The sequence below is a fragment of the Nicotiana tabacum genome, chromosome 16 (genome assembly GCF_000715075.1).
Source record: "Nicotiana tabacum cultivar K326 chromosome 16, ASM71507v2, whole genome shotgun sequence".
NCBI lineage: Eukaryota > Viridiplantae > Streptophyta > Magnoliopsida > Solanales > Solanaceae > Nicotiana > Nicotiana tabacum.
In genome coordinates, this window is record NC_134095.1 from 138,547,769 (window position 1) to 138,574,740 (window position 26,972).

The following is a 26,972-nucleotide window of genomic DNA, read 5'->3' on the forward strand; positions in this document are numbered from 1 at the left end:
ATTCCCCCATGTCAAGCAGAAGCTGAGGAAATTTGAAACTGATATGAGTGTGAAAATTAAGGAAGAGGTCACCAAACAGTTTGAGGCCAAAGTCATTCGGGTCACCCGGTATCCCACCTGGTTAGCCAATGTTGTGACTGTTCCATGGAAGGATGGTAAGACCAGGGTGTGTATTGATTATCGAGATCTCAACAAGGCAAGTCCCAAGGATAACTTCCCATTGCCGAACATCCATATATTGATCGATAATTGTGCTAAACATGAAATTGGTTCTTTTGTGGATTGTTATGCGGGTTACCACCAGATCTTAATGGATGAGGAGGACGCAAAAAAGACAATATTCATCATGCCATGGGGAACGTACTGCTATCGAGTCATGCCATTTGGTTTGAAAAATGCTGGGGCAACCTACATGAGGGAAATGACGACCATATTTCACGACATGATACACAGGGAGATCAAGGTTTATGTGGATGATGTGATTGTAAAGTCTAGAAAGAAGTCTGATCATGTCAGAGATCTAAGAAAGTTCTTTCAAAGGCTTCGCAGGTATAATCTCAAGCTCAACCCTGCAAAATGCGCATTCGGTGTCCCGTCTAGAAAGTTGTTGGGATCATAGTCAGCCGCCGAGGTATTGAATTAGACCCGTCAAAGATCAAAGCTATCCAGGAGTTGCCACCCCCAATGAACAAGACTGAGGTGATGTGTCTATTGGGGAGATTGAATTACATCAGCAGGTTTATTGCTTAGCTCACGACAACTTGTGAGCCCATCTTCAAACTATTAAAGAAAGATGCTACGATTAAGTGGACAGATGTATGTTAGGAAGCATTTGATAGGATAAAAGGGTACTTGTCAAACCCACCTGTGTTGGTCTCGCCAGAACCAGAGAGACCTTTGATTCTATATTTGACAGTCTTGGACAATTCATTTGGATGTGTGTCGGGACAGCATGACATCACTGGCAGGAAGGAGCAGGCCATCTATTATCTCACCAAGAAGTTCACATCTTATGAGGTTAAGTACACTCATCTTGAGAGGACGTGTTGCACCCTAACTTGGATAGCCCAGAAGCTGAAACATTATTTGTCATCTTATACTACTTACCTCATCTATCGCTTGGATCCATTGAAGTATATCTTCCAGAAGCCTATACCCACGGAAACGCTTGCAAACTGGCAGAACTTGCTCACAGAATTTGACATTGTCTATGTGACCCGGACCGCGATAAAAGCACAAGCGTTGGCCGACCACTTGGCTGAGAATCCTGTGGATGAAGAATATGAACCTTTGAAGACGTATTTCCCGGATGAAGATGCAATACACATTGAAGAGTTGTAACAGAGTGAAAGGTCAAGATGGAAACTTTTCTTTGATGGATCCGCTAACATGAAAGGTGTCGGGATAGGAGCGGTACTTGTTTCTAAAATAGGGAATCATTACCATATTACGGCTCAGCTTCGGTTCTACTACACTAACAATATGGCTGAGTACGAGGCATGCATTTTGGGTTTGAGGATGGCTGTGGATATGGGTGTCCAGGAAGTCTTGATCTTGGGTGACTCGGACTTTTTGGTGCACCAGATTCAGGGAGAGTGGGAAACACAGGATTTAAAACTCATACCGTATCGACAATGTTTACATGATCTTTGTCAGCGATTCCAATCAATAGAGTTCAGGCATATTTTGAGGATTCATAATGAGGTCGTTGATGCTTTGGCTACTCCGGCGTCAATGTTACATCACCCAGATAAGGCTTATGTGGACCCTTTGCATATTCAAGTCCACGATCAGCATGTTTATTGTAATGTGGTAGAAGAAGAGCTCGATGGGGAGCCTTGGTTTCATGACATCAAGGAGTACATCAGGATGGGAGTGTATCCAGTACAAGACACAGGTGATCAAAAGAGAACAATTCGGTGGTTGGCAAGTGGATTTTCCTTTAGTAGAGGAGTGTTGTACAAAAGAACTCCAGATCTTGGATTGCTGAGATGCATAGTTGCTAGGCGGGCTATAGCTATCATAACCAAAGTACATTTTGGAGTCTGTGGACCGCACATGAGTGGGTACATGTTGGCAAAGAAGATTCTCTGAGCAGGTTATTATTGGCTCACTATGGAGCGAGATTGTATCAATTTCGTGCGTAAATGTCATCAGTGCCAAGTGCATGGAGATTTGATTCATTCTCCACCATCTGAATTACTCACGATGTCTGCACCGTGGCCCTTTGTTGCTTGGGGAATGGATGTCATTGGACCAATTGAGCCAGCAGCGTCCAACGGGCACAAGTTTATTCTGGTGGCCATTGATTATTTCACCAAGTGGGTAGAGGCTAAAACATTCAAGTTTGTAAACAAAAAGGCAATGGTTGATTTTTTGCACTCAAATATCATTTGCCGGTTTGGGATATCAAAGGTGATCATTCCAGAAAATGAGGCTAATCTCAACAGTCATCTGATGAAAGAGGTATGTCAGCAGTTCAGGATTGCACATCGCAATTCTACCCCGTACCTCCCTAAGGCAAACGAAGCAGTTGAAGCAGCCAACAAGAATATAAAAAAGATACTTCGAAAAATGGTGGAGGGTTCTAGGCAGTGGCATGAAGAGCTGCCATTTGCGTTGCTGGGTTATCGCACTACTGTCCGAAATTCAGTAGGGGTGACTCCTTATTTGTTGGTGTATGGCACGGAAGTAGTAATACCCGCAGAAGTGGAAATCCCGTCTTCGAATTGTCGCGGAGGCTGAAATTGATGATGATGAGTGGGTCAAAACCCGTCTGGAGCAATTAAGTTTGATCGATGAGAAGAGACTGGCGGCAGTATGTCATGGCCAGTTGTATCAACAGAGAATGGCAAGAGTATACAATAACAAGGTGCGTCCACGAAAGTTTGAAGTGGGTCAGTTAGTATTGAAACACATTTTTCCGCATCAGGTTGAAGCAAAAGGAAAGTTCGCCCCAAATTGGCAAGGGTCGTTCGTTGTAACTAGAGTGTTGTACAATGGTGCATTGTATTTGACAGATGTAGAAGGCAAATGTGTAGAAATGGCTATCAATTCTGATGCAGTCAAGAGATACTATGTATGACTTCTTTGTTTGGTTGTACTTGTTTGTATTTGGCATGTTTTGAATGTTGAAATGACGAAAGCATTTTGTTATGCTATCTATACACTTTATCCCTTGTCACCCCTTTTGAGCCTTATTTATTTTCTTTCATACCCCTCTTTCGAAATCAGAAGCAAATATCGGAAACACAAGCATAAAAGATAAGTAAAGGAAGGAGAGAAAAATAGAAAGGAAAGAATGAAGAGAGAGAAAAGAATGGAAAAGAAAGAAAAGAATGAAAAGAAAAAAAGAAGAAGAAAAACAACAAAAGAGAAAAGAAAGTAAAAGAGAAAGCAAAGAAAGAGAAAAAGAAAAATCACAACAACAGAGCAACTCCTATGTCATGAACTATGTTCGACCTGATTCTTTTTAAGGATAAGTAGGCAGCCTCACAGTTCGGTCCCATCAAAGTAAAAATCCAAAAGTCCCCAAACAAGAAACTGGGGCAAAAGTTGTGGTTGTTAGCAGAAATCTGATTCCGAAAGTTGTAATTTTGAACCCATTCGAATTGTTTTGAGCTTTTTATACCCTTTCTTTCTAAACCCATCCAAAAGCCACATTATGGTCCAAAGAAAGACCTTCCGATCAGTCTTCGAAAAATGCCAAGTCAAGTAGGTAGAGGTGATTCATATCAGGGGCAACACTCTGGTCCAAATAGGAAAAAGAAATAAAAAATGAGAGAGTCTTATTGGTGAAAACCCTCACGGGCACCATAAGGCGACGGGAGCTGAGAGAAATCAAAAAATGAGAGAGGCTTGTTGGTGAAAACCCCTCACGGCACCGCAGGCCGAACAAGGCCAAGGTTTTGGTAAAGAAATCAGGTTATGGAAACTCTGAGGCAGCAAAGTATGGCGACTGGAAGCTGATTTGGTTGGACAGAATGGGCGGACTAATTCGAAATGCATGTCATGATCATTGGTGCCAGCTGTTCCACTCAGATAAGTCTTTTTTCTTTTTCCCCTTCAGTTAGTCTTCCAGTTTTGGATTTTCTTATCCTTAACTCTCTAAGTCATTGCATTGCATTTCTTTTGGGTATATTTTTCTAAGATGTTCCCAATGTCAGTCCTGTTTAATCAAATAAGAAAGAATTTCAAAGATCACTATTAGCCTCAAGATTGCAAAGCACAGTGTGGCCAGAGCATACCAAAAATAACATGATGTGAAGTGGAATAAAGTGCCAGCAAAGTTTCACCAGCAGAATGATTTAGTAATTTCATGGGATATGCAGAGGTTCAGGTAGAGGGGTCAAAGGTGTGAAACAATTGTTCGGGTTCAGAATACTCGGGTCATCCAAAGTCATGGCGTTTTGAAAGTTAGTTGGAAAGTCAAGCGGTTCAGGGCCAGTGCGGGAAGCCAGTCAAAACAAACAATGCAACGGAGAGACCTTCAACAAGAATTCCATCAACTAACCACCACATCTTAAACTGACAAGATTTTTCTTTGATTAAACAGGGGCAGGAAATTTTGATTGCTTCGAAGAACCCTCCGTGGAGAAAGGCAGTCACCAAACAGGTTTGATTTTTGATTTTCAGGATCCTCCTGAAAAATGGGACCTAGCGTAAAGCTTAGAAATAACATAATCTAGCAGAAATGTATCCCAAAGGAATATAAGCAGGTTTAGAATTTTGCATGTTCGAGATAAGATTCAATTAGGAGTTTTCAGGACCCTCCTGAATAATGGGACTTAGCTTTAAGATTTCGATTAGATAACAACATTTAGCATAAATTCTGTTGTAGGGTAGTATAATTCACCCATAAAAGTTGTCACTCTTAAGATAAAATTTGACCTTTGATTTTCAGGACCCTCCTGGATAATGGGAATTAGTTTAAAGACCCTCTTAGATAAGAAGATTTAGCATAAGTCGCACCTTTAGAAGATATAACTTAGATTTAAAATTGTCGTTTAGGTTTGAATTGTCAGGACCCCCTGGATAATGGGACCTAGCTTTCAAATTCTTAGTAATACTTGGTAATATGATTAGTTTTACACTCACATCTGTGCCTAGCCACCAAACTGGGGCAGAAATATTTCCTCTGTTTTTGTCATTTTGTTGAATTCAAGAGCCTGCCTAGAGAGCAGGGAATACATTTCAAGTCAGCAGTCAGGAGCCCGCCTAGAGAGCAGGGAATACATTTCAAGTCAGCGGTTAGGAGCCCGCCTGGAGATTAGGGAATACATTTCAAGTCAGCAGTCAGGAGCCCACCTGGAGAGCAGGGAATACATTTAAAGTTTAGAAGTCAGGAGCCCGCTTGGAGAACAGGGAATACATTTCAAGTCAGCGGTCAGGAGCCTGCCTGAAGAGCATGGAATGCATTTCAAGTCAGCAATTAGGAGCCCACCTAGAGAACAAGGGAGTACAATTCATGTTTTAGCTTTCAAGTTCTCATTGATATTTGGTAATATGATCCGTTTTACACTTACATGTGTGCCTAGATACCTAAACGGGGGCAGAAAATATTCTTTGTTTTGTCTATTTTGTTGAAGTCAGGAGCTCGCCTGGAGAGTAGGGAATACAATTCAAGTTCATCCAATCAGGCGCCCACTTGGAGAGCAAGGGAATACATTCAAGTTCAGCAGTCAGGAGCCCACTTGGAGAGCAAGGGAATACAGTTCGAGTTCAACAATCAGGTGTCCACTTGAAGAAAAGGAAAAGCATCTCAGATTGCAATTCAAGTCAACAACCAAAGAATCTCACGGCAATAATGCGAGTCAACAGTCCGAAGTGATCAACAAAAGTTAGTCACAATAAAGAAAAAAGAGAGAAAGGCAAAAAGTGAATCCAAATGCAGAAGTTGATGGAAGATGTGAACTGCTTAAGACATGGTGGAAGTCACAAGCACTACATGTCCGGTCTTGATCCAAAAAGCTGAAGAAGAACGAGCTAGCACCTGTAGCTAACAAGCGCCAAGGTTCCAATCTAAAGTCTGCATGAAGAACCATTCAAGACTCAAGATCAAGCTTCAGAAGACTTCTTGATAGGAATCTTGTAACTCGTAGTTGAAAGGCTTAGTTAGTCTTTTTCATTTGATTTTTGATGTAATAACAGGAACGCGGACCAGAACCTCAACGGAACGGCACCTCGATCGGCTCTTCACCTCGGTACTCCGTCATCTCATTCATCTCTGAACTACACGTGGCCTGATTCCTTTATAGCCAAGGATATGTAGGCAGCTCAGATACCAGGGCTCGGTCACATTCCCCTTTTCTCTTAGCTTTGGTTTTTTTTAAATAAGGGGCGGGTCAAATACCTGTCTAGTCATTCTTTGTCCGAAAACGCTTCGCGTTTCCAGTCAAAGAGGGGTAGCTGTAGACATGTGATTTTTGACCCTCCCCAAGATTTTTTATATTTTAGCGTAAAATATTTAATTTAGGCCTAATATAGCTATTTCAACTCATTTTTACTCTTTTATTTTATTTTATTGCAAGAAAAATAAAAATTACAAAAAAAATATTTTAGTATGTATCTTTCAAAAAACAATACAAAAATAGAACCATATTTTCATCTGTATATAATTTTGAAAATAAAAAATATATATAATAGATTTATGTTAGCTTTTGCATGGGGTAGTATTTTTATCTTACTTTAAAATGAGTCAATTAGGGTGTTGGATCACAATTTTAAGAGTTTTAGAGCCCAATTCTTGGCCCAATTCAGATTAGTCCATTAAGCCTAGGGACCCTTCTAGACTCTTCTTTGGAACAAAAAAAACAAATAAAGAAGACCCTAAGGACTTAACATAAAAGACCCAGGGACTAATGGGCAAAATACACAAAAATACACCTAAACCTAGACTCTACCTATAAATTAATGCTTAAAAAATCAAAAAAAAAAGGCATGATATAGACAAAAGAACAATAGCACAGCTTTACATAGAGGAAACCCCCCTCCCAGCATGGCTTCGTCCTCACTCGGAATATACACACACAGATACAATCAGGAAAGGGGATTCTTCTTCTTCAATCAAAGACGAGCATCAACCGTCTTCATCACCTTGAAAATTCCCCAAAAATCAGACCCTTCAGCCGTGACACCAAAAAGGATCCGCCGCTTAACACCCAAAAACGACCTCACCCCCTGATTTCACCTTCTTCGGCCACTAAACCAGATAAAATCTCCGTGAAACAGTCCGAAAGGTATCGTCCAAAATAGAGCAAATCAGAGGTGCCGATTCAAGGTCCGTTTCTGAATTTTGTCGCGGTTCCGACGAGTTTTGTGTCTGGTTGGTAATTTCTGTTCGAGGTCTCCGGTGAAGTTTTTGGTTCTACGGTTCAAGGACATCATGTGAATGAAATTTGAAGAAGTTCATGTGGGAGTTCCCTGTTACTACTGAAATTCGAATTTGACTTGTAATGGCTTGGAAATTGAACTAACTAAAGAAATATTGCTCAGGTTAATCTCTTTTCCTTTCTGTCTCTATCTCTATGTTTGAAATTTGATTGAATCTGGAAGCTACTTGTTGGTGTTGTTGCATTCTGTGTCCGATTGTGTGTGTGTTGAAGTTTTCCGACGGAATCTCTTGAAACTTGAAGAAATATGAATTGTTTGAATCTGTTCTTAGTTTAGCATTGAGTATTCAAATCTATGATGAATTTTATCACATGGAATTTATCTTGAGGTAATGTTTCTGTTTGTATTTCATGACAAGGTTGTTTGATGATGACTTGGAGTGCGAGGCATTTGGCTTCGCCATTTCTGTCCGTTGTTTTGCTAGGGTATTAAAAACAGTAGTCAGCACATTTAAGAATTGCACTGTTGCTTGTTCTTTGAAGTGTTAAATGTATGTATTTAGGAGGTTTTTTTTTGTGGGAACTCGAACAACTCATGAATACTAATATCATTATTTGATTGATACTGAATATATGTTCATCATTCAAAATTTTGATTTTATTTTTCGTTGCATTTGATTGGTTAAATTGCTCTTGCTAAAATCAGATGTTGGCATATCTTCTTTGTTCAATTAGGTCTGTGTGCTACTTATTCTTTCCTCGAGTTTTCCTTACTGAAATTATGTTGTCGTGTTGCTACTTGTACTTGAAGCTGAATAGAACAGTAGATGGCCGTTTGGTTTCGGTTTATGCTCAGAGGAATTTGACTGATTTCAAATAGCCATTGTGTTGTATTTGGAATTTGATTAGTTTTATCAAAATTAAACCCACGGGTACGAAGCTTGAAATGTCTAGCTTCATTTTGTCGATCTTCTGAAGGATAAGTTTATTCCATTGCTAAATCATATATGGTAGTAATAAGTGTTACTGATAATTATTAGGATATGTTAAAGAGATAGCATGTCAATATTTATCGAATTCGATTGTGTTCGGTAGATATAATTGAGTATGTATATCTTCTTTAGGAGAAAGTTGAGGCGTACCATATTAAATAAGATATAGTTTATGGCCCTTAAAAGCTTAGTTCGAAACATCCTTTAAAATTACAATCAAGGTGTTCCGTGCCAGACAAAATTTCAATTGCACGGCCCTAGTTTGATTAATGTTTTATCCTTAGGAATCGAGGCGTGCCATTTAGCGAATTTCCATGGCCCTCGCAAAGTTGCAAACGCGTAGTTGCTTTAGGCGCGTTATTTTAATAACTTACCTTCCAAAATTCGGGTGCACATTTATGTGACCCAAATCCAGATCTCAATGATGTTAAAATATGTCAAAAACCACGGGTGCATTTATGTGACATTGTTCAAGACGTGATTTAATAATGTTGCAATTTTCTTTAAAAAATGAATAAAACGGTTAAAACTACAATTTGCACATAGGTTCATAATTATTTAAAATTAGATAATTAAGCCGAATATAACAGTTGAGCGACCGTGCTAGAACCACAGAACTCAGTAATGCCTAACACCTTCTCCTGGGTTAACAGAATTTCTTACTCGAATTTTTGGTTAGCGGACTGTTAAACAGAGGCAATATTTTTCTCGATTCGGTATTTGAACCGGTGACTTGGGACACCATAAAATTATCCCAAGTGGTGACTCTGAATCTTTTAGTAATATGATCTCGTTTCGATTGTCCTTTAATTGGAAAAACCCCCTTATATAAATTCCTTACGGGGTGTAGGTAAAAAGGAGGTGTGACAGTGAAGCCACAGGACATCATAAGGTGGGCTAAAGTGCGTGTATCTATTTCGGAAAAATGTTTTCAAAATCTATTTAAATGTAAACTCACGCGGCGGTATAAGGAAAGATTGCGATTGAGATTGTGAATTGAGTATCCAAGGTGGTACCTCAGTTGTGACTCTTGGTATATACGAGGTGGTACCTCGGTGGTGATTCTTATTGTTTACAAGGTGGTACCTCATTGTGATTCTTGTTATTTATCTCGTGTCGTTAAGAGTTATTGGGTGGGAACATATCTTGTTGTTTGTTCTTCATTTTTCTATCAGTTATTATCTGTATATGAACATTGTGGCTCCCTTCAATTGTTTCCCATATGTTATCTCTATGCTTACAATCCTTTCATTAGTCTATGTTATTAACTTGCTTCATATTATTACTTGCTCTACTATCTGTTACTTCTTGTTATTATGTTTTCATTCTATTTATTATATCCTATTAGGTGTATTGACCTATCTTCGTCACTACTCTAACGAGGTTAGGCTTTATACATACTGGTACCATTGTGGTGTACTCATACTACACTTCTTCATATATTTTTGTGCAGATCGATATATGTCTTCCAATGTCGGACACTAGAGTTGATTAATGTTGCGACATTAGGAGACTTCAAGGTATACCAACTCCATATCCACATACCTCGAAGTCCCCTTCTATTTTAGACATTCCACAATTTCTTCTTGTTTCAAACAGTGTTATAGTTCGAGACTTGTAGTACCATCTTGTAGAGCATATGCCTCTATTCCACCAGGTTTTGGGAAACTTTTTGGCTATTGTACTTTCGAGTTACCATTATAGTATGAAGGTTTTATTTGAAGTTTTAGTAGTATTTCTGCTATTTCTCTATGCATGTTAGGCTTACCTAGTCTTAGAGACTAGGTTCCATCAAAACATCCTATGGAGGGAAATCGGGTCATGACAAGTTGGTATCAGAGCCCTAGGTTTAAAGGTGTTGCGAGTCATAAGCAGGTCTAGTAGAGTCTTGGGTATCGCTACGGAGACGTCTGTACTTATCTTCGAGAGGCTACAAAACTATAAGGAAAACTTCACTTTTTTGATTCCTTATCATGTGAGATTGTTGACTCCGAAATCTTAATCTTTGATTATTTATTCTCTCACAGATGATGAGGAAACGCACTGCTGGATCCAACGATCGGGCAGCCGCACCCATTGCTAGAGCCGCAAGAAGCCTGGGCCGGGTCCGAGGTAGAGGACGAGGTGGGCAGGTGGTGCATCCAAAGCACCTACCCGAGCTATGACAGAGGAGTCACTAGTAGCTCCAATAGGGGGACAGACACCCAAGGCACCTATCGCCACCACAGCACTTTCGGAGACCCTTGCATAGTTCTTGAATAAGTTTGGTACCTTAGCTCAGGTAAGGTTGATTCCACTTGTAGCAGCCACATCTCAGGCTTTGGAGGAGCTTACACTCCCGCGACCCATACCCCAGAGTAGCGGGTCCATATTGATCAGGTCTCAAAGGTTATACCAGTACAACATATTGTTCCAGTTCAGCCAGCATTTAGGGCAGCTGTATTTGAGGAGGAGTAGCTTAGACTTTAGAGGTTCAAGAAGTATCACCTACCTACTTTCAGTTGTTTGGATTCAGAGGATACATATGAGTTTTTAGAGGAGTTGCACCGTATTTACCACACAATGGGTATTGTGGAGACTAGCAGGATTGCTTTTATTACTTTCCAGTTGTCATGAGCAACATATCAGTGGTGGAGGGTGTACAAGGAGGGTAGCCCAGCCGATGTAGCTTCACTTACATGGACTCAGTTTTACGAGTTATTCTTGAGAGAGTTTGTTCTTTAGGCCTTTAGGGATGTATAGGGCATGGAGTTTGAGCTGATACGCCATAGGACAATAATAGTGTTAGAGTATGCGATCTGATTCAGTGATTTGTCCATACATGCCCCTTCTTTGGTTTATACAATCAGATAGCGAGTCTGTCGATTCATTGAATGGCTCAATTATGATATTAGATTCATTATAGATCGAGAGTTAGAGACAGATACCCCATGTAAGAAAGTGGTAGAGATTGCATGTAGGTTGGAGGGTATGCGGGCTCGTGAGAGAGAGGATAGGGAGGTCAAGAGGCCTTGAGATACTGGAGGATTTAGTGGTAGCCATGCTATAGCTACAACCCATCATGGTAGAGGTTATGTGAGCCAACCAGTTCACTCAGCACTTCCAGCTTCTAGTGGTGCTTTGGTTATTCCGAGATCTTAGGTTGCACACTTTGCTCAGCCATTTTCTAGTACACCTCCTGCACGGGGTGCATTCAGCGGTCAGTCCAGCTGATCAAGACCGAGCCAATCCTAACAGCCATGCCTATTAAGAGATTTCTTTGAGTGTGGTAATACCCGTCACATTGTTAAATACTATCCTAGACATATGAGGGGTGCACTTCTACAGACTACTTAGGCTCCACGGATTCAGTCAGGTCTACAGACTTCTTAGGCCATAGTTTCTACCCCAGTTATCGCTCCACCCACACAGCTAGCTAGGGTTAGGGAACAGGCGGGTAGAGGTCCCCCTAAAGGAGGGGCCAGGATAGATTTTATGCTTTTCCGGGTAGGACAGAGGCAGTTGCTTCAAACGCAGTCATTATAGGTATGTTTCAGGTTTTCCATTAAGATGCATCAATCTTATTTGATCCGGGATCCACTTATTCATTTGTGTCATCTTATTTTTCTCTGTATTTAGGTATATCTCATGATTCATTGAGTTCTCTTGTTTATATGTCCATGATTGTGGGAGATTTTATTATTGTGAACTGTGTGTATCAGTCGTGTTATTTGTTATTAGTGGTTTTGAACCCAGATTTGATCTATTGTTACTTAGTATGGTATACATTGATGTTATCTTGGGCATGAACTAGTTTTCACCCTATCATGCTATTCTTGATTATCACGCCAAAAATATGGCATTGGCTATGCTAGGTTTGCCATAGCTAGAGTGGGAGGTGCATTGGATTATGTTCCTAGCCTGTTTGTGTCATTTCTAAAGGCTCAGCGGATTGTTAAGAAGGGGTGTGATGCTTATCTAAACTTTGTGAGGGATCTTAGTGCTGATACTCCTACCGTTGAGTCAGTTCTGGTAGTGAGTGACTTCTCAGATATATATTTAGCAGATCTTTTAGGCATGCCGCCCGATTGGGATATCGATTTTAGTATTGACTCGTTGCCACGCACTCATCCCATTTTTATTCCATAATATCGTATGGCCCTAGCGGAGTTGAAGGAGCTAAAGGAGCAGTTGCAAGAGTTACTTGATGAGGGTTTCATTCATCTTAGTGTGTTGTCATAGGGTGCTTTGGTCTTGTTTGTGAAGAAGAAGGATGGTTCTATGTGCATCTGTAGTGATTATCGACAGTTGAACAAGGTTATAGTGAAGAACAGGTATCCATTACTGTACATTGATGACTTATTTGATCAATTACAGGGTGCCAGAGTGTTCTCAAAGATTGATTTGCGGTTAGATTATCATAAGCTAAAGACTCGGTATCCAGATACTCCAAAGATTTTCATTAGGACTCGGTATGGTCACTACGAGAAACTTGATGTCTTTTGGGCAGACCAACACCCTAGTAAGATTTATGCACCTGATGAACAATGTATTCCATCCATATCTTGATTCATTCTTCATTATGTTTATTGATGACATCTTGGTCTACTCCCATAGCCGGGAAGATCATAAGAAGCACCTAAATATTGTACTTCAGACCTTGAGTGAAAAGAAGTTGTATGCAAAATTCTCAAAGTGTGAATTCTGGCTTAATTCAGTGGCTTTTTGGGTCATGTGGTGTTGAGTAAGGGGATCTAGGTAGATCTGAAGAAGATTAAAGCATTGTAGAGTTGGCCCAGACCGTCTTTTGCTATAGAGATCCGGAGTTTCCTTGGTTTGGCCGGGTATTATCGCTGTTTCATATAGGGTTTCTCATCCTTTATTGCACCAATGACAAAATTAACCTAGAAGGGTGCTCCTTTCAGATGGTCTGAGGAGTGTGATGCAAGCTTTCATAAGCTCAAGACTGCTTTGACTACAACCTCATTATTGGTGTTACCTATGGGTTCGGGGTCTTATACCGTGTATTGTGATGTTTTACGTGTTGGACTTGGCGCGGTGTTGATGTAGGATGGTAGAATGATTGCCTGCGCATCACAACAGTTGAAGACCCGTGAGAAGAATTATAGGGTCCATAACTTGGAATTGGAAGCTATTGTTCATGCTTTGAAGATTTGGCGAAACCATTTGTTCGGTGTCCCTTGTGAGGTCTTTACCGGCCACGGAATCTACAACATCTGTTCAAACAGAAAGATCTTAACTTGAAGCAGCGGTGATGGTTAGAGAATCTTAAAAACTATGATATTACTATTCTATATCATCCTGGGAAGGACAATGTGGTGGCCGATGCCTTGAGTTGAAAGGCGGAGAGCTTGGGCAGCTTAGCATATCTACCGGCAGTAGACAGGCCACTAGCCATGGATGTTCAGGCCTTGGCCAACTAGTATGTTAGATTGGATGTTTCAGAGTCCAGTCAAGTTCTTGCTTGCATGATTTCTCTGTCTTCTTTATATGATCATCAGAGAGTGTTAGTATGATGAACCCTATTTGCTTGTCCTTAAAGACACAGTTCAGCACGGTGATGACAATGAGGTTTCAATTAGAGATAACGAGGTGTTGCAGATGTAGGTCCAATTATGTGTACCCAATGTGGATGGGTTGCGTGAGTTGATTCTTGAGGAGGCCCATAGTTCGTAGTACTTCATTCATCTGGGTGCCACTAAGATGTATCATGATTTAAGGCAGCAGTATTAGTGGAGGAGAATGAAGAAAGACATAGTGGAGTATATAGCTCGGTGCCTAAATTGTCTGCAGGTGAAGTATGGGCATCAGCGGCCGGGAGATTTGCTTCAGAGACTTTAGATTCCCAAGTTAAAATGGAAGCGTATTAACATGAACTTCGTTGTTGGGATCCCACGGACTCAAAATAAATTTGATGTGGTATGGGTGATTATGGACGGGTTGACCAAGATGGATCATTTCATTCCTATACTGACTACCTATTCCTTAGAGAAGCTGGCTCAGATCTATATCCATGAGATTTTCCGACTTCATGGTCGGCTTCGTACAGCCTAATATAGAATGAATATTTATATGGATTAGAAAGTTTGTGGCATTGAATTCATGGTTGTAGAGCGAGTTTTGCTCTGGGTTTCACCCATGAATAGTGTAATGAGGTTCGGAAAAAAGGACAAGTTGATCACTATGTATATTGGATCTTTTTGAGATCTTTTAGAGGGTTGGTGAGGTAACTTACAAGCTTGAATTGACACCTAGTTTGTCTGTGGTTCATCTAATGTTCCATGTCTCTATCCTCCTAAAGTATTATGGTGATCCATCTCATGTTTTAAACTTCAGCTCAGTCCAATTGGACAAAGATTTGACTTATATTGAGGAGCTGGTGGCTATCTGGGACAGACATGTCCGAAAGATGAGATTAAAGAACATTGCTTCAGCGAAGGATCAATTGTGGGGGTCGTTTGGTTGAGAAGGTGACCTGACAAGCCGAGCATGACATGCAGAGTCGTTATTCTCACCTATTCATCACTTCAGGTATGTCCTTATTCACGTTCGAGTACGAACGTTAGTTTTAAGAGAGGGCAGAATGTAATGACCCGACCGGTCGTTTTGTGTAATTGTGCCTCGTTTCCTATTTTGATACTTCACACATGTGTGTTTATGGTTTTATGACTTGCAAGGTTTGTTAGTTTTGTTCCAGGAAGCTTTAGGGTTGTTTTGGGCCCTTTGATTCTTGACTTAGAAGCTTAAATTAGAAATATTGACCAAACTTTGAATTTTGTAAAGACGACCCCGAATAGTATGTTGATGACTCCAAAAGCTTCATATCGTTATTTCAGTCATGGCGTATGCTCAGAATTGATTTCGAAAGTCTGTAGGTAGATTTGGGTTGTTTTGCCAAAATTTGGCAATTTAAAGTTGAAAGATTGATTGTAGGTTGACTTTTAGCTATCGAGCTCGGAATTTGATTTTGGATATGGAATACGTCTGTTATGCTATTTAATTTATTTTTTTTTTGCAAAATTTGATATCATTTAGAGTTGGAATAGGTCCGTCATGTGAAACAAAGTGAAATATTGTGAAACTTTGTCATGTTTTTGAAAAATAAAAAATGAGTTTTGAGAGTCGATTTGGACTCGAATTTTGAAACTACTAGCATATATGAACTCGTGGGGTCATAGGTAGTCGGAATATACCATTGGACCAGCATTTTGACCGGATGGGCCCCGAGTTGACTTTTGTTGACTTTTCTGAGAAAAGTATAAAGATCCTAGCTTTATATATTGTAATTGATTTCCCTTGCATTGTTTGATGATATTAGGTCGTTTTTTTGGTAGATTTGAGCCATGTGGAGGCAAATTATAGGGGCAAAGCTATATCCGAGGCTTGAATTGGCCTAGTTGAGATAAGTATCTTGCCTAACTTTGTGTCCCTTAAGATTTGAGATTGATTGTGTCATTTGTGCTATGTGAAAGCCGTGTACACAAGGTGACGAATGGGTATACGGGTTGTATGTGGTAATTGACCAGTTTAGGCTACTTAGACTCTTTCCATGCTTTAGTTAAAATGTTGCATCAAGTTCTAAATTCTCATAGACAATATATTCTTACATGTGTTAGTCTATCTTTACATGCCTTAAATTACTTTTTTAACACTTGTTCTACATCCTACTTTATAATTTGCTCTTATTTTTTAGCTGAACTTGTTGCCTCTTTTTTTTGTTCATGTTGCCTCTTTTATTGTTACATGTTGTCTCTTTCTATCTTGATTGTCATTATTTGAAGTCATTGTTACAAGTCATCTTTTTTATTGCTATTATTCTTATTTGAAGTTAGGTTATATCTTCCATTATGAGTTATTTGTATTTAGTTTTGTGGTTGCTCATTATCTTTTTCATTGTTGAGTTATTGATGTTGAAGTTGTGAAAGTCGTATCACATTGAGGCTAAGTTAATTGTAGAGATATCTTTGTTGTTGAGAATTTTACAGTCATTGTTATTGTTGATATTCTTGTACATGTTGTGGTGGATCCATGGGTTATTGTTTTGGAAATATTGATGTTGGTGATTGTTGGCAAGTTGTGACATATGGGCACTTGTGGTGCGAATTGTAATTACGACATGATATTGACGCGCATGCGGTGGTATCGGGTTAGGGGTTAATGTGCATGTGGAAAATAAGGTGGTAATTATATGCGTGTTGCTGGTAAGGGAATTACGTGAAGCCACGAGGCATCATAAGGTGGGATAAAATGCATGTAGCTATTTCTGAAAATCTAGTAAGATCCTTTCCATGTTGGTCCCAGCTTCTCGGCATTAACCTCCCGAGTACTTTGACGTTGTTTGACATGCCCACAACACACTCGATAACTCACCCGGGCAATTGCCTTTAGCATCTTCTAACGTCTTTTTAAGGTATTGAATTATTATCTAATTCGTTGACTCCACCTGTATGTTATCACTTGGGTGGTATGGCAAAGATGTAATCCGCTTAATCTTCAACCCTTCCAAAAACTTTGTGACTTTGGAACTACAAATTGTAGCCTATTGTCACAAGCAATTTCTTTTGAAATTCCAAACTGACAGATAATGTTGTCCCTTATGAAATCCATCATTTCCCATCCTCAAATCATTTTTAAGGACCTTGTTTACTGTGAAAATGGTAACAACAATTAAATTTATAAATGGGATTCTAAAAATACGTTATATATTCTCGAGCTAGTTGTTAGAGCAGTTGATGCTAAGAATGTGAAGTTTAATGATGAAATGCAAGCTAAAACGAGATAGTAATCGAACCGAGGGGTTTGCTGCCACGCTGCCCGGGAATAGGACTGGTCGATGAGGGACCTCAGGGTCGAGCTCGAGCTACCGGGGATAGTCGGGAATGGGATACCAGTTAAGGATATAATTAAACAAGACTCTTTATGGCCAATACTAAGCAATATCATGAACAACAAGTAAGAGAGTGATGGATATTAAGGTGACCTCGGGCCAGTGCGAACGAGCAAGTTAGAAAGAAAAGAGAGAGAGAGAGAGAGAGAGAGAGATTATTGCTCTTGTGGAGAAATGAAGCGACATCGGTCCCTTACAAGGTAGTGTGAGTCCCCTTTATATAGGAGGGGAACTCGGCTACAAGTGCGTAGGCATTAATTACAAAGTATTGAGATGATAAAGGCTCCCCTTTATGATGCTTGGGGCTCATGGCCTCAAGTCCGTTTGACGGAGCTCCATTAGATCGTGTTGTGCCCCTTTGCCGGGACTTTGCTTTGTCGAGCATTATCATGCTGGCATGTTGTTGCTGTGGTCATTGTTATGCTTGTTTTTGCTGCTGTTGTTGGCCCGAGGTGATGACGGACAGGGAGTCGGTTTCCCCCTTATGTAGACAGTTGTTCGGACTATGCACCGCTGCTCACTCTCCTACCGGTTCCTAGTGTGGCACTTCATCCCTTGGGTTTTTTCCTTCCCAAGGGATAAAGTGGCACTACCGGTCGTTGAGGCTGGGGCCCACCGAATATTCAACCTTTGGCTTTGGCGGGCCATGTACATCCTTTCGTTCCTCCATCTTAGGTGTAGAAAACCTTTGTAGGCTTTTGTAATTGTATATAAGGACCCTTCGAGGGCTATTGTACATAGATTTTTATGAATATGAATATACTTCATTAACTTCTACTTTCGATCCTTGCCTTATTTTGGTATGCTCTCGTGCCCTTCGAGGCCTTTTGAATGTTTTCCTTTATTGTTGACCGTTGATATAAGGTGCGAGCGTTATTTCTGATCCTCTGCTGATTGACATAGCTCTCTTTCGAACCCATCATCATACCTCGAACCAATCCTGAATTGATCTGATAGGCTCAGGCTATCGGGCCCTCCAAGTTGCATGGAGACAATACGACGAGTTTCGGGGTCTTCGACAATTTTATCCTGAATGAAGGTCAGCTTTGGGTACCTAGAGGTCCCTTTTGATCTTGATGCAGATAGCTTTTTAAAATGTATGGGATAGACTTCTACTGAGGAGTTACCAATACTCAGGCGCTGTCTCAGGCCTTCGTGGAGATTTCGTGATCGGAGCTTCCTATGTTGATTCCTCTTTTTTGAAAAGGGAACCATGAGACCAGGTACTGCCTTGAGTTGAGTGATGTTGTTGAAAGCTTCCCAAAGTTCGACTTCTTTTTGGTGGGGATCGTCGAGGTAGAATTCTACCTCGAAATTACAGATAATACGGACGACTCCTCGAAACCTGACTTCTCGTTGAAGGACGCTTCCGAGATCGGGTATCACCCCGTCAATTTGTATCAAGGCTGTTGACTTCCTGAGGCTCACTCAAGATAGGCGAGTCCTCGCTGCTTCTCGAATATATGTGGGGCAGTTTCGGCTTCTTCGCAAGACCTCACTATTTTAGATAGCTACATTTCCACTTTGCCGTAGGGTTCTTCATTTCTTCAGGCGCAAAAAGTATTGGCGCACATCCTTGCTCTGATCTTTTAGTTTTACTATAGTCATGGCAACCACTTCGGGGCTGGCCTGGCAGGGAGTGGGGAGTGCTGCTCCCGACGCTCAGGAACCGCGGGAGTTCGCTTCGAAGACGGTATCTTTGATAAGAGGGGAACATTTGGAGATGGTGAGGAGATACTGTATATGGAGCGAGGGGATAATGCTACAGGTGCTTTCCCCGGATGAGAGTATTATGGATTCTACAGATGGATTCTTGAGCGTATACCTATATCCTTTCGCATTTGGCCCCCTTGATAGGGTCGTGCTTGACTTTTGCTTGAAGTATCGGGTTACTTTGGTGCATATACATCCATCGTTTTGGTGAGTGGTGCGGATGATGAGGTTCTTTGCGGAGAAGGCTGGGCTTGAATTAATGTTTAACCACCTCGTTAGGCTATACTGACCCTTTCATAACCAAGGCCTGCTAACCCTGAGGTGTCGTTCGTCCATGCCCTTTGTTGTTGATGACGAAGAAGACGGGGATCGAAAGTGGGCCAATTGGTTTATTCGGGTCCAGACGGTCGACATTATCCTTGTGGAGCTTTTGCCATTTCCTGAGGGATGGAATTATGCACGTGAGCAGAGCGTTTGGTGCTTTTTCATATTTTGCCTATAGCGAAAATCAGTTGAGTAACCGTGTTTTTCCCCTTTCTGCAGCAACTTCATGGACGACAGGAAAAGTTCTTGACCTACCCGGCTGGGTCCGGAGACTGGTGACCCATTCGACCTGTAATGAGCATCAGTGGCAAGTTGTATTCCATATCAGATGGGGAGTGAAATACCAAGGTATGCGTGCACGCTACCTTTGCCTTGGCCTTCGTACTTTTGAGGTAACATTTCCCTCCTTTATTTTGTACTCGCTTTGCTGTCTGTTGGCATCGGGCAGTTCTTCGGAATAAGGCAGTGCTCTTCCGAAGGGGAGAAAGAGGCATCGGCCTCCGAGCCGAGGGACAATGGTGATAAATGGGATTGGCACCCGTAGTGTGATGGAGCATTTAGCGGCGTTGAACGGGCCCGTGTCTTCAAAGAGAGGGCATCGTCCAAGCCTGCTATTCCCGGAGTATCTAATTCCCAGGCGGGAGTTCCTCCGAGTGAATATACTTTGCTCGAGGTTGGTTCTCCTGGATTTGAAGCGACAAGATCAATAGGAGTATGTTCCGACTTCGAGGAAGTCCGTCGGATTTACTTTGCGGTGAGTTTAGGTGCAGTTTTCCTGCATTTTGCGCCCTCCTTCCTTTATTGACTTTTCCTTGTGCAGGCCTATGATAGGCTTATGTCTGAGTTGCTCTATCAAGGGGCCAGACTTCGAAAAATCCTGGATCAGGGCGAGTGCCTTAGGCTCCTTAGCGAGGAGAAGGAGGCTGAGTTACTGCACTGTCAATATGAGCTGTACCAGTGCTGGAATTACGAGAGCTATTTGACGGAGCAGGTAACCTCTTGAAGCACGTGCTTCGCTCCTTTTGGACCTTAAGGCTAACCCCCTTTTTATTATATTAGATGCAGAAAAAAACGAAGGCCTTGGGGTACCTCAAAGGTGACATTGACCGCATTAGAACTGCTAATGGTGAGCTAAGGCCTCAAGTGCAAGCTCGAGCTCTAGAGGAGACAAGCGCCTCGGCCAATGTCCCTGCCTTTGAAGCCCAGCTCTGCTTGGCTCGTGACAACGCCAAAGTTCAAGTGGATATGATCGGGAAGCTTGAATCTAATCTCTCTCGAAGGATCGAGCTGAAGCGAGCCCTCGACCGGGAGAAGAGGATCGAGGAATATGTCTGTTGCAGATCCCAAAGAGAGGTACTCAAGGAGAAAGGTGCAAGGGTCTTCATTCTCTCGGAGGAATTGGCTCGACCAAGGGCAGATGAGCGTGACGCTTAGTCACTCCTCGCTGACATCGCTGAGGGCGAATCTGGCAAGCTGTAGCCCTTTGGTTCGGAGTGTAGATTTCATTGTTTTTCCGCTTTGTATTTGATACATGTAGAGCGTGTTTGTAGATGGAGAGTGCGCCTTTTTTGCATACGTAAGATATGAAGAAACTTGGAGCTTTACTTCTTCAGCATCTCTTTTTGTATTGCTTTTGACCAGGCGGGCTAGTTTCGGTATTTAGCGGGATCCTCGTAGGTCTGGAACTGATCTGGCAGGCCAGGAGGCTTTTAAGTACAATCCTTGACGTGAGCAGGCGTCAGGGCCTCCGCGTTTTGCCCAGCTGTTTGGGCTTAGTCTCCGAGTCAGGCCTTGGCTCGAGCTTGCCCGACCATCAATCTTTTTTGCTCATTCGGGTAGACAGTGATTGTTCTTGTTTCTTGCCCTTGGGTATTTCGCTGTTTCAACTATTTTGGGTCCAGTCTCCAAGTCGCGATGTGATTTGAGCTTTAATTGACCCTTAAGTTCTTTCCTGCCTACGTGGGCGGACAATGGTGCCCTTCATTTCTCGCCTTCAGGAATTTGTTGTTTCAACTATTTCGGGTCCAGTCTCTGAGTCGCGTTGCGATTCGAGCTTTAATTGACACTTAAGTTCTTTCCTGCCTGCATGGGCGGTCGATGATGGCCTTTCGTGTTTCGGATCGAAGTAACCTTATAGGCGTGTGGCTCGGAGGCTCACTTGGCTAGCGATAGTGGCATTTATGTCGTGCCATTAAACGTATTGCAGTTTAAATATTTCGGGTCCAGTCTCCGAGTCACGTTGTGACTCGAGCTTTAATTGACCCTTAACTACTCTCAATTTACAGACCGGCGTTAGTTCCTCTTATGCTATTTTGGTCGTTGAGACCTTTTAATATGTGGCTCTGAGGCTTACATAGTTAACTGTTTTGGATCCGGTCTCCAAATCGGGTTACGATTTGAGCTCATTTTAATCCTCAAGTTGTCAATTTTCAAGCTGGCGACAATGGCTCTTATGCTCTTTGGTCGTAGAGATCTTTTAGTGTGCGGCCCGGAGGCTCGTATGGCTGGTGACAATGCCTCTTATGTTGTTTTGCCTGTGGACTTTTTGTAGTCTTTGTTTTCCGCTCATTAAGGTCTTTTGAAATAATTTTGCCTGACCCGTCGTCGATTCTGGAAGAACCTCGATTTCAAGTGGTTATCGGCTATGTTTGAGCACCTCAAAAGTTTTTTAGCTCGTAGGTCGAGTAGATCAACTCCTTGTAATTTGGAGCTGACATGGTTGAAGCCCATTTTTTGCCTGTTGAGGGAAGCCTGTTTTAATCGGTTCTTTTCGAAGTATATTCGAAGAAATGGCCTACGATTTTGTTTAGCGACGGTCAAGCGTCCCCGAGTCGCGTTATTTTGGTTGTATCAGCCATTTTGACCTTAGTCATATGTGTTTGGTCGGAGCTATTTTTTTATCCCAAGTGATAGTTTAGGCGTCTACACCGAGGATATGTCCTTTTGGGATTCTTACAAATGTGACATACAGCCTAATCTTTGGGATTTTCATGCCTATTGAGGTCTTACAGTTTGCTATGCCTATTGAGGTCTTATAGATTTTGTTGCTTTGTAGAATAGATCTGGTTACACCGAGTCTACCCGCTAGGGGTTTTACAGTTTCGGGTTTCCCAAAGCATTAGCGATTAGTCATAGTCATCGAGTTTGTTTAAGCTTGAAGGCCGCTTTTCGTGAGCTCAAAGTTGCCTTGCAGGGGTTTTATGAGCCCGGAGTTTCGACCCTGGGGTCGTGCGGGTGACGAATTATTGACGCTAAGTCTTCGAGTATCTGGAGACGCATATGGTGGAGCAGTTCCTGCCGAGAGTATATTGCTATTTCCTTGTTTGGCGAATAAGATGCTGAAAAGATATCCTTTTATTGCTTGGCATAAACACACATTTATCGTGAGCTCGGCCCGCGTGGGTGCGGCTCTTCGGACCATTCAATCGGGTACATAATTCACTATTGAAGCTTAGTCTGACATTTCCCGTTCCTTCTAAGGGGATGGTGCCCTTAAAAAGAAAATCATCGCTCATCATTTGACCGCAGGAGAAAGCGTGTGATCTTGTCGGATCCTCCTCTGGGGATATATCGCTCCACTAATAATCTTGCTGGCGGGACCCTCTTCGGGGCAGAAATCCGATCGAGAGAAGAGAGCGCGATGGGCCCTACAAAGGCATTAGGATTTTCGGGCGGAGTTAGAACTTCCGAATGTCCCGGCCGTTTGTCTGCATACAGTTTAGTGAAAAAATAACAAGGAGTGAAGCAATTCTTCCTCACCGCGGGATGTGTAGGTGACATTTCGAGATTTGGTACGTTCCTTCCCTTTCAAGGTGTGAGTCTTAATGCAGCCCTCTGCTGTGTTTAATTAGGCTTGGCCAAAGATGTGATTGGTTTACCGTTTGATCCTTCTGAGGGTGGAGGCATTGATGCCGACAATGTGCAATATGATAGGGAATTTCCCCTCATCGCGTATTGCTCCCTGTCGACATTTTTTTTGATTCCGCCCTTTGTGTGGGATTTCATTCTTTTGGCGAAATGGAGCCAGTGCTATCTCCGGGTGGTGTGCCCGCGTCCATCTGAATAGGACGTCCGCACCTTGCACCTACTTTGATGGTAAAGGGCCCGGCGTCCCAACTCGAGATTTAGACGAGTTGTTTCGAGAAAACGATTTTCTTGCTTGTTGTGGTGATCGTCGTTTGGAATCCATCAAAGATTTGGGGTGCGGGAGCAATTTGGTTCACTCCAGATAGGTGAGTCCTCGCTGCTTCTCGAATATATGTGGGGCAGTTTCGGCTTCTTCGCAAGACCTCACTATTTTAGATAGCTGCATTTCCACTTTCGCGTAGGGTTCTTCATTTCTTCAGGCGCAAAAAGTATTGGCGCACGTCCTTGCTCTGATCTTTTAGTTTTACCATAGTCATGGCAACCACTTCGGGTCTGGCCCGGCAGGGAGTGGGGAGTGCTACTCCCGACGCTCAGGAACCGCGGGAGTTCGCTTCGAAGACGGTATCTTTGATAAGAGGGGAACATTTGGAGATGGTGAGGAGATACTATGTATGGAGCGAGGGGATAATGCTACAGGTGCTTTCCCCGGATGAGAGTATTATGGATTTTACTAATGGATTCTTGAGCGTATACCTATATCATTTTGCATTTGGCCCCCTTGATAGGGTCGTGCTTGACTTTTGCTTGAAGTATAGGGTTACTTTGGTGCATATACATCCATCGTTTTGGTGAGTGGTGCGGATGATGAGGTTCTTTGCGGAGAAGGCTGGGCTTGAATTAATGTTTAACCACCTCGTTAGGCTATACCGACCCTTTCATAACCAAGGCCTGCTAACCCTGAGGTGTCGTTCGTCCATGCCCTTTGTTGTTGATGACAAAGAAGACGGGGATCGAAAGTGGGACAATTGGTTTTTGGGTCCAGACGGTCGACATTATCCTTGTGGAGCTTTTGCCATTTCCTGAGGGATGGAATTATGCACGTGAGCAGAGCGTTTGGTGCTTTTTCATATTTTGCCTATAGCGAAAATCAGTTGAGTAACCGTGTTTTTCCCCTTTCTGCATCAACTTCATGGACGCCAGGAAAAGTTCTTGACCTACCAGGCTGGATCTGGAGACTGGTGACCCATTCGACCTGCGATGAGCATCGGTGGCAAGTTGTATTCCATATCAGATAGGGAGTGAAATACCAAGGTATGCGCGCACGCTACCTTTGCCTTGGCTTCGTACTTTTGAGGTAACATTTCCCTCCTTTATTTTGTACTGGATTTGCTATCTGTAGGTATCGGCCAGTTCTTCGGAATAAGGCAGTGCTCTTCCGAAGGGGAGAAAGATGCATCGACCTCCGAGTCGAGGGACAATGGTGATAAATGGGATTTGCACCCGTAGTGTGAGGCCGAGGCAAAGTCTCGGTGTCCTTTTCTCTGGATGTAAGGGTGTCGTCTAAAATATATCCCTGGACCCGTTCTTTCTTGGCGATGAACATTTTTACTTTCCATTTTATGAGTCCTCAGAGATTGTCGCCGCTCCTCCACTATCGTGGTAATACGCCGCAGCTTGTTTGCTTCGTTCTTCCTGGTTGCCTTCCTTCCTTGGGTATGGATCCGAGCATGATCGCTTGGCAGTACTCGGTGGCGATTTTTATTGAGTAGCACGGCCGTTGTTCTCCTGAGCTGATGGCCATTTTTGACCCCGTGGTCGCGCGCAACCTAGGGTTCCTTCGCCAGGCCGTGGTTCTTTTGAAGAGGACTTGGCCGAATAGGTCTGAGTCGCTTAGCATCCCTGGTTTCGCTTATGGTGCTCACGATGTTTGGTATAGCAATTCTAAAATCATATTCTGCTAGGTGGGGTGCCCATGCCGGCCGTGCCTCGTCGAATCTGGTTCTACCAAAGATTCCTCAAGGAGGTTGCCCTCGAGTTGTTTCTCGAACGTTGCGAGGCAGGTTGCATCTTGTGGCATTCCTCCTATCCACGATGCACGGGTGGTACCTCCACCTGTTTGGAATTAATATCTTTGTTGGGAGCCTGCTTGGGTACTCTAAGCCCGAGGAGGTTTTCGGATGGTCGTCCACGGCCCTAATTCGTGGTTGGTGCCGGGTACGGGCACCCGACCAGATCTCGATTGGGTATCTGATCAAGCTTCATTTGAAATGTCCTGGAGTCATCGGGCATGGTTCGTTTAAGCTTAGGACGAAGGCCTCTGTTGCCCAGTCGTCTGAAACTGGGGGCGATCTTATTTGTTCTATCAGGGAATGAGGCACGACTTCATGTGATGTTTCATTCTTTCTTTGTTTGGCCTCAGATGTGTCGGGCTCTCCCGTTAGTATGTTGATGGAATCGGCATTTGCTTCTACGGAGGAATCTGCTGGTATGGTAAGCGAGTTTGTGAGGTCAGGCGCTAGGCTGTGGCACGACATCATGGTTTCTTTTGAGAGTGTTTCCCCGAACATTTTCAACGAGACGGGCTCGAACTCATCATCTTGAAGGTTGTTGCCTTTTTCCGCGCACGTGTAAGCGGTGGTGCGCTCGTCGGGATCCGATGTCCTATCGCACCTAGGGAGTTCTGGCGTTCCAGATTTCCGACGGGTTCCGGGACCGCTTCCTCGGGGGATAACTATTGCATGAACCTCCACGAACTTGACTTGATCCTCTTGGAGAGATCCCCAAGCACCTTCGTTATGGCGAGGTCTGTTATCGATCCTTTTATTTCTTGATCTTTCGGGTACTCGTTCGGTGCGGGGAGCTATTTCAAGTGCTATTGTGGTGGGAGTCTTCGGATAGCTCTGCAACTGAGCGATAACCAACCGTTGTGCCTGTAAGATTTCAAAAATATTGTGAAGATTAACTTCCGGCGTTTCCCGAGCCGGGTTTGTTGGGCTTCCTATTGGTCGATATGCTGAATGCTCCCATCGATATGCAAGGCTTCGTCGACCTGATGCGCGTCTCGCGAACCCGCGTCCGCTGGAATCGGCCCAGATGCATTATCGGGGTTCTATGGCATCGTGCCAACCACTGGAACAACCGCACCGTTTCCACCGTGATTTTTGAGGTAGTCGTTCTCGACTCTATTTATCGAGCCAGACATTTTGACCTGAAATCAGGAGATCTTTGGACAAGAAAAAGTGTGAAAGATAACGCGCGTTTGTGCAATGGAACCAGAAAGAAAATAATCACTATTATTTTTAGCCCCACGGTGTGCGCCAAACTATTTACCGTGAAAATGGTAACAATAATTAAATTGGTAAATGGTATTCTAAAAATACGCGATCTATTCTCGGGATAGTTCTTAGAGCGGTTGATGCTAAGAATGTGAAGTTTAATGATGAAATGCAAGCTAAAACGTGATAGTAATAGAACCGAGGGGCCTACTATCCGGATATAGGACTGATCGATGAGGGACCTTGGGGTCGATGTCGGGGTCAAGCTCGAGCTACCGGGGATAGTCAAGAATGGGATAACAGTTAAGGATATAATTAAACAAAGCTCTTTAAGGCCAATAATAAGCAATATCATGAAGAACAAGTAAGAGACAGATGGATATTAAGGAGACCTCGGGCAAGTGCGAACGAGCAAGTTAGAAAGAAAAGAGAGAGACAGATATTATTGCACTTGTGGAGAAATGGAGCGACATTAGTACCTTACGAGGTAGTGTGAGTCCCCTTTATATAGGAGGGGAACTTAGCTACAAGTACATGGGCAATAATTACATAGTATGAAGATGGGATGGCTTGACGCAACGCC

General features: G+C 42.7%; 1 long non-coding RNA gene across 1 annotated transcript; it reads left to right on the forward strand.

The window, feature by feature from the left end:
- The first annotated feature begins 6,947 nt into the window (after positions 1-6,947).
- LOC107787516 (uncharacterized) lies at positions 6,948-13,097 on the forward strand. Its single transcript, XR_001648429.2, has 3 exons — positions 6,948-7,494; positions 9,777-9,843; positions 10,351-13,097. It is a non-coding gene; the product is annotated as an uncharacterized LOC107787516 (long non-coding RNA).
- The last annotated feature ends 13,875 nt before the right edge of the window (positions 13,098-26,972 follow it).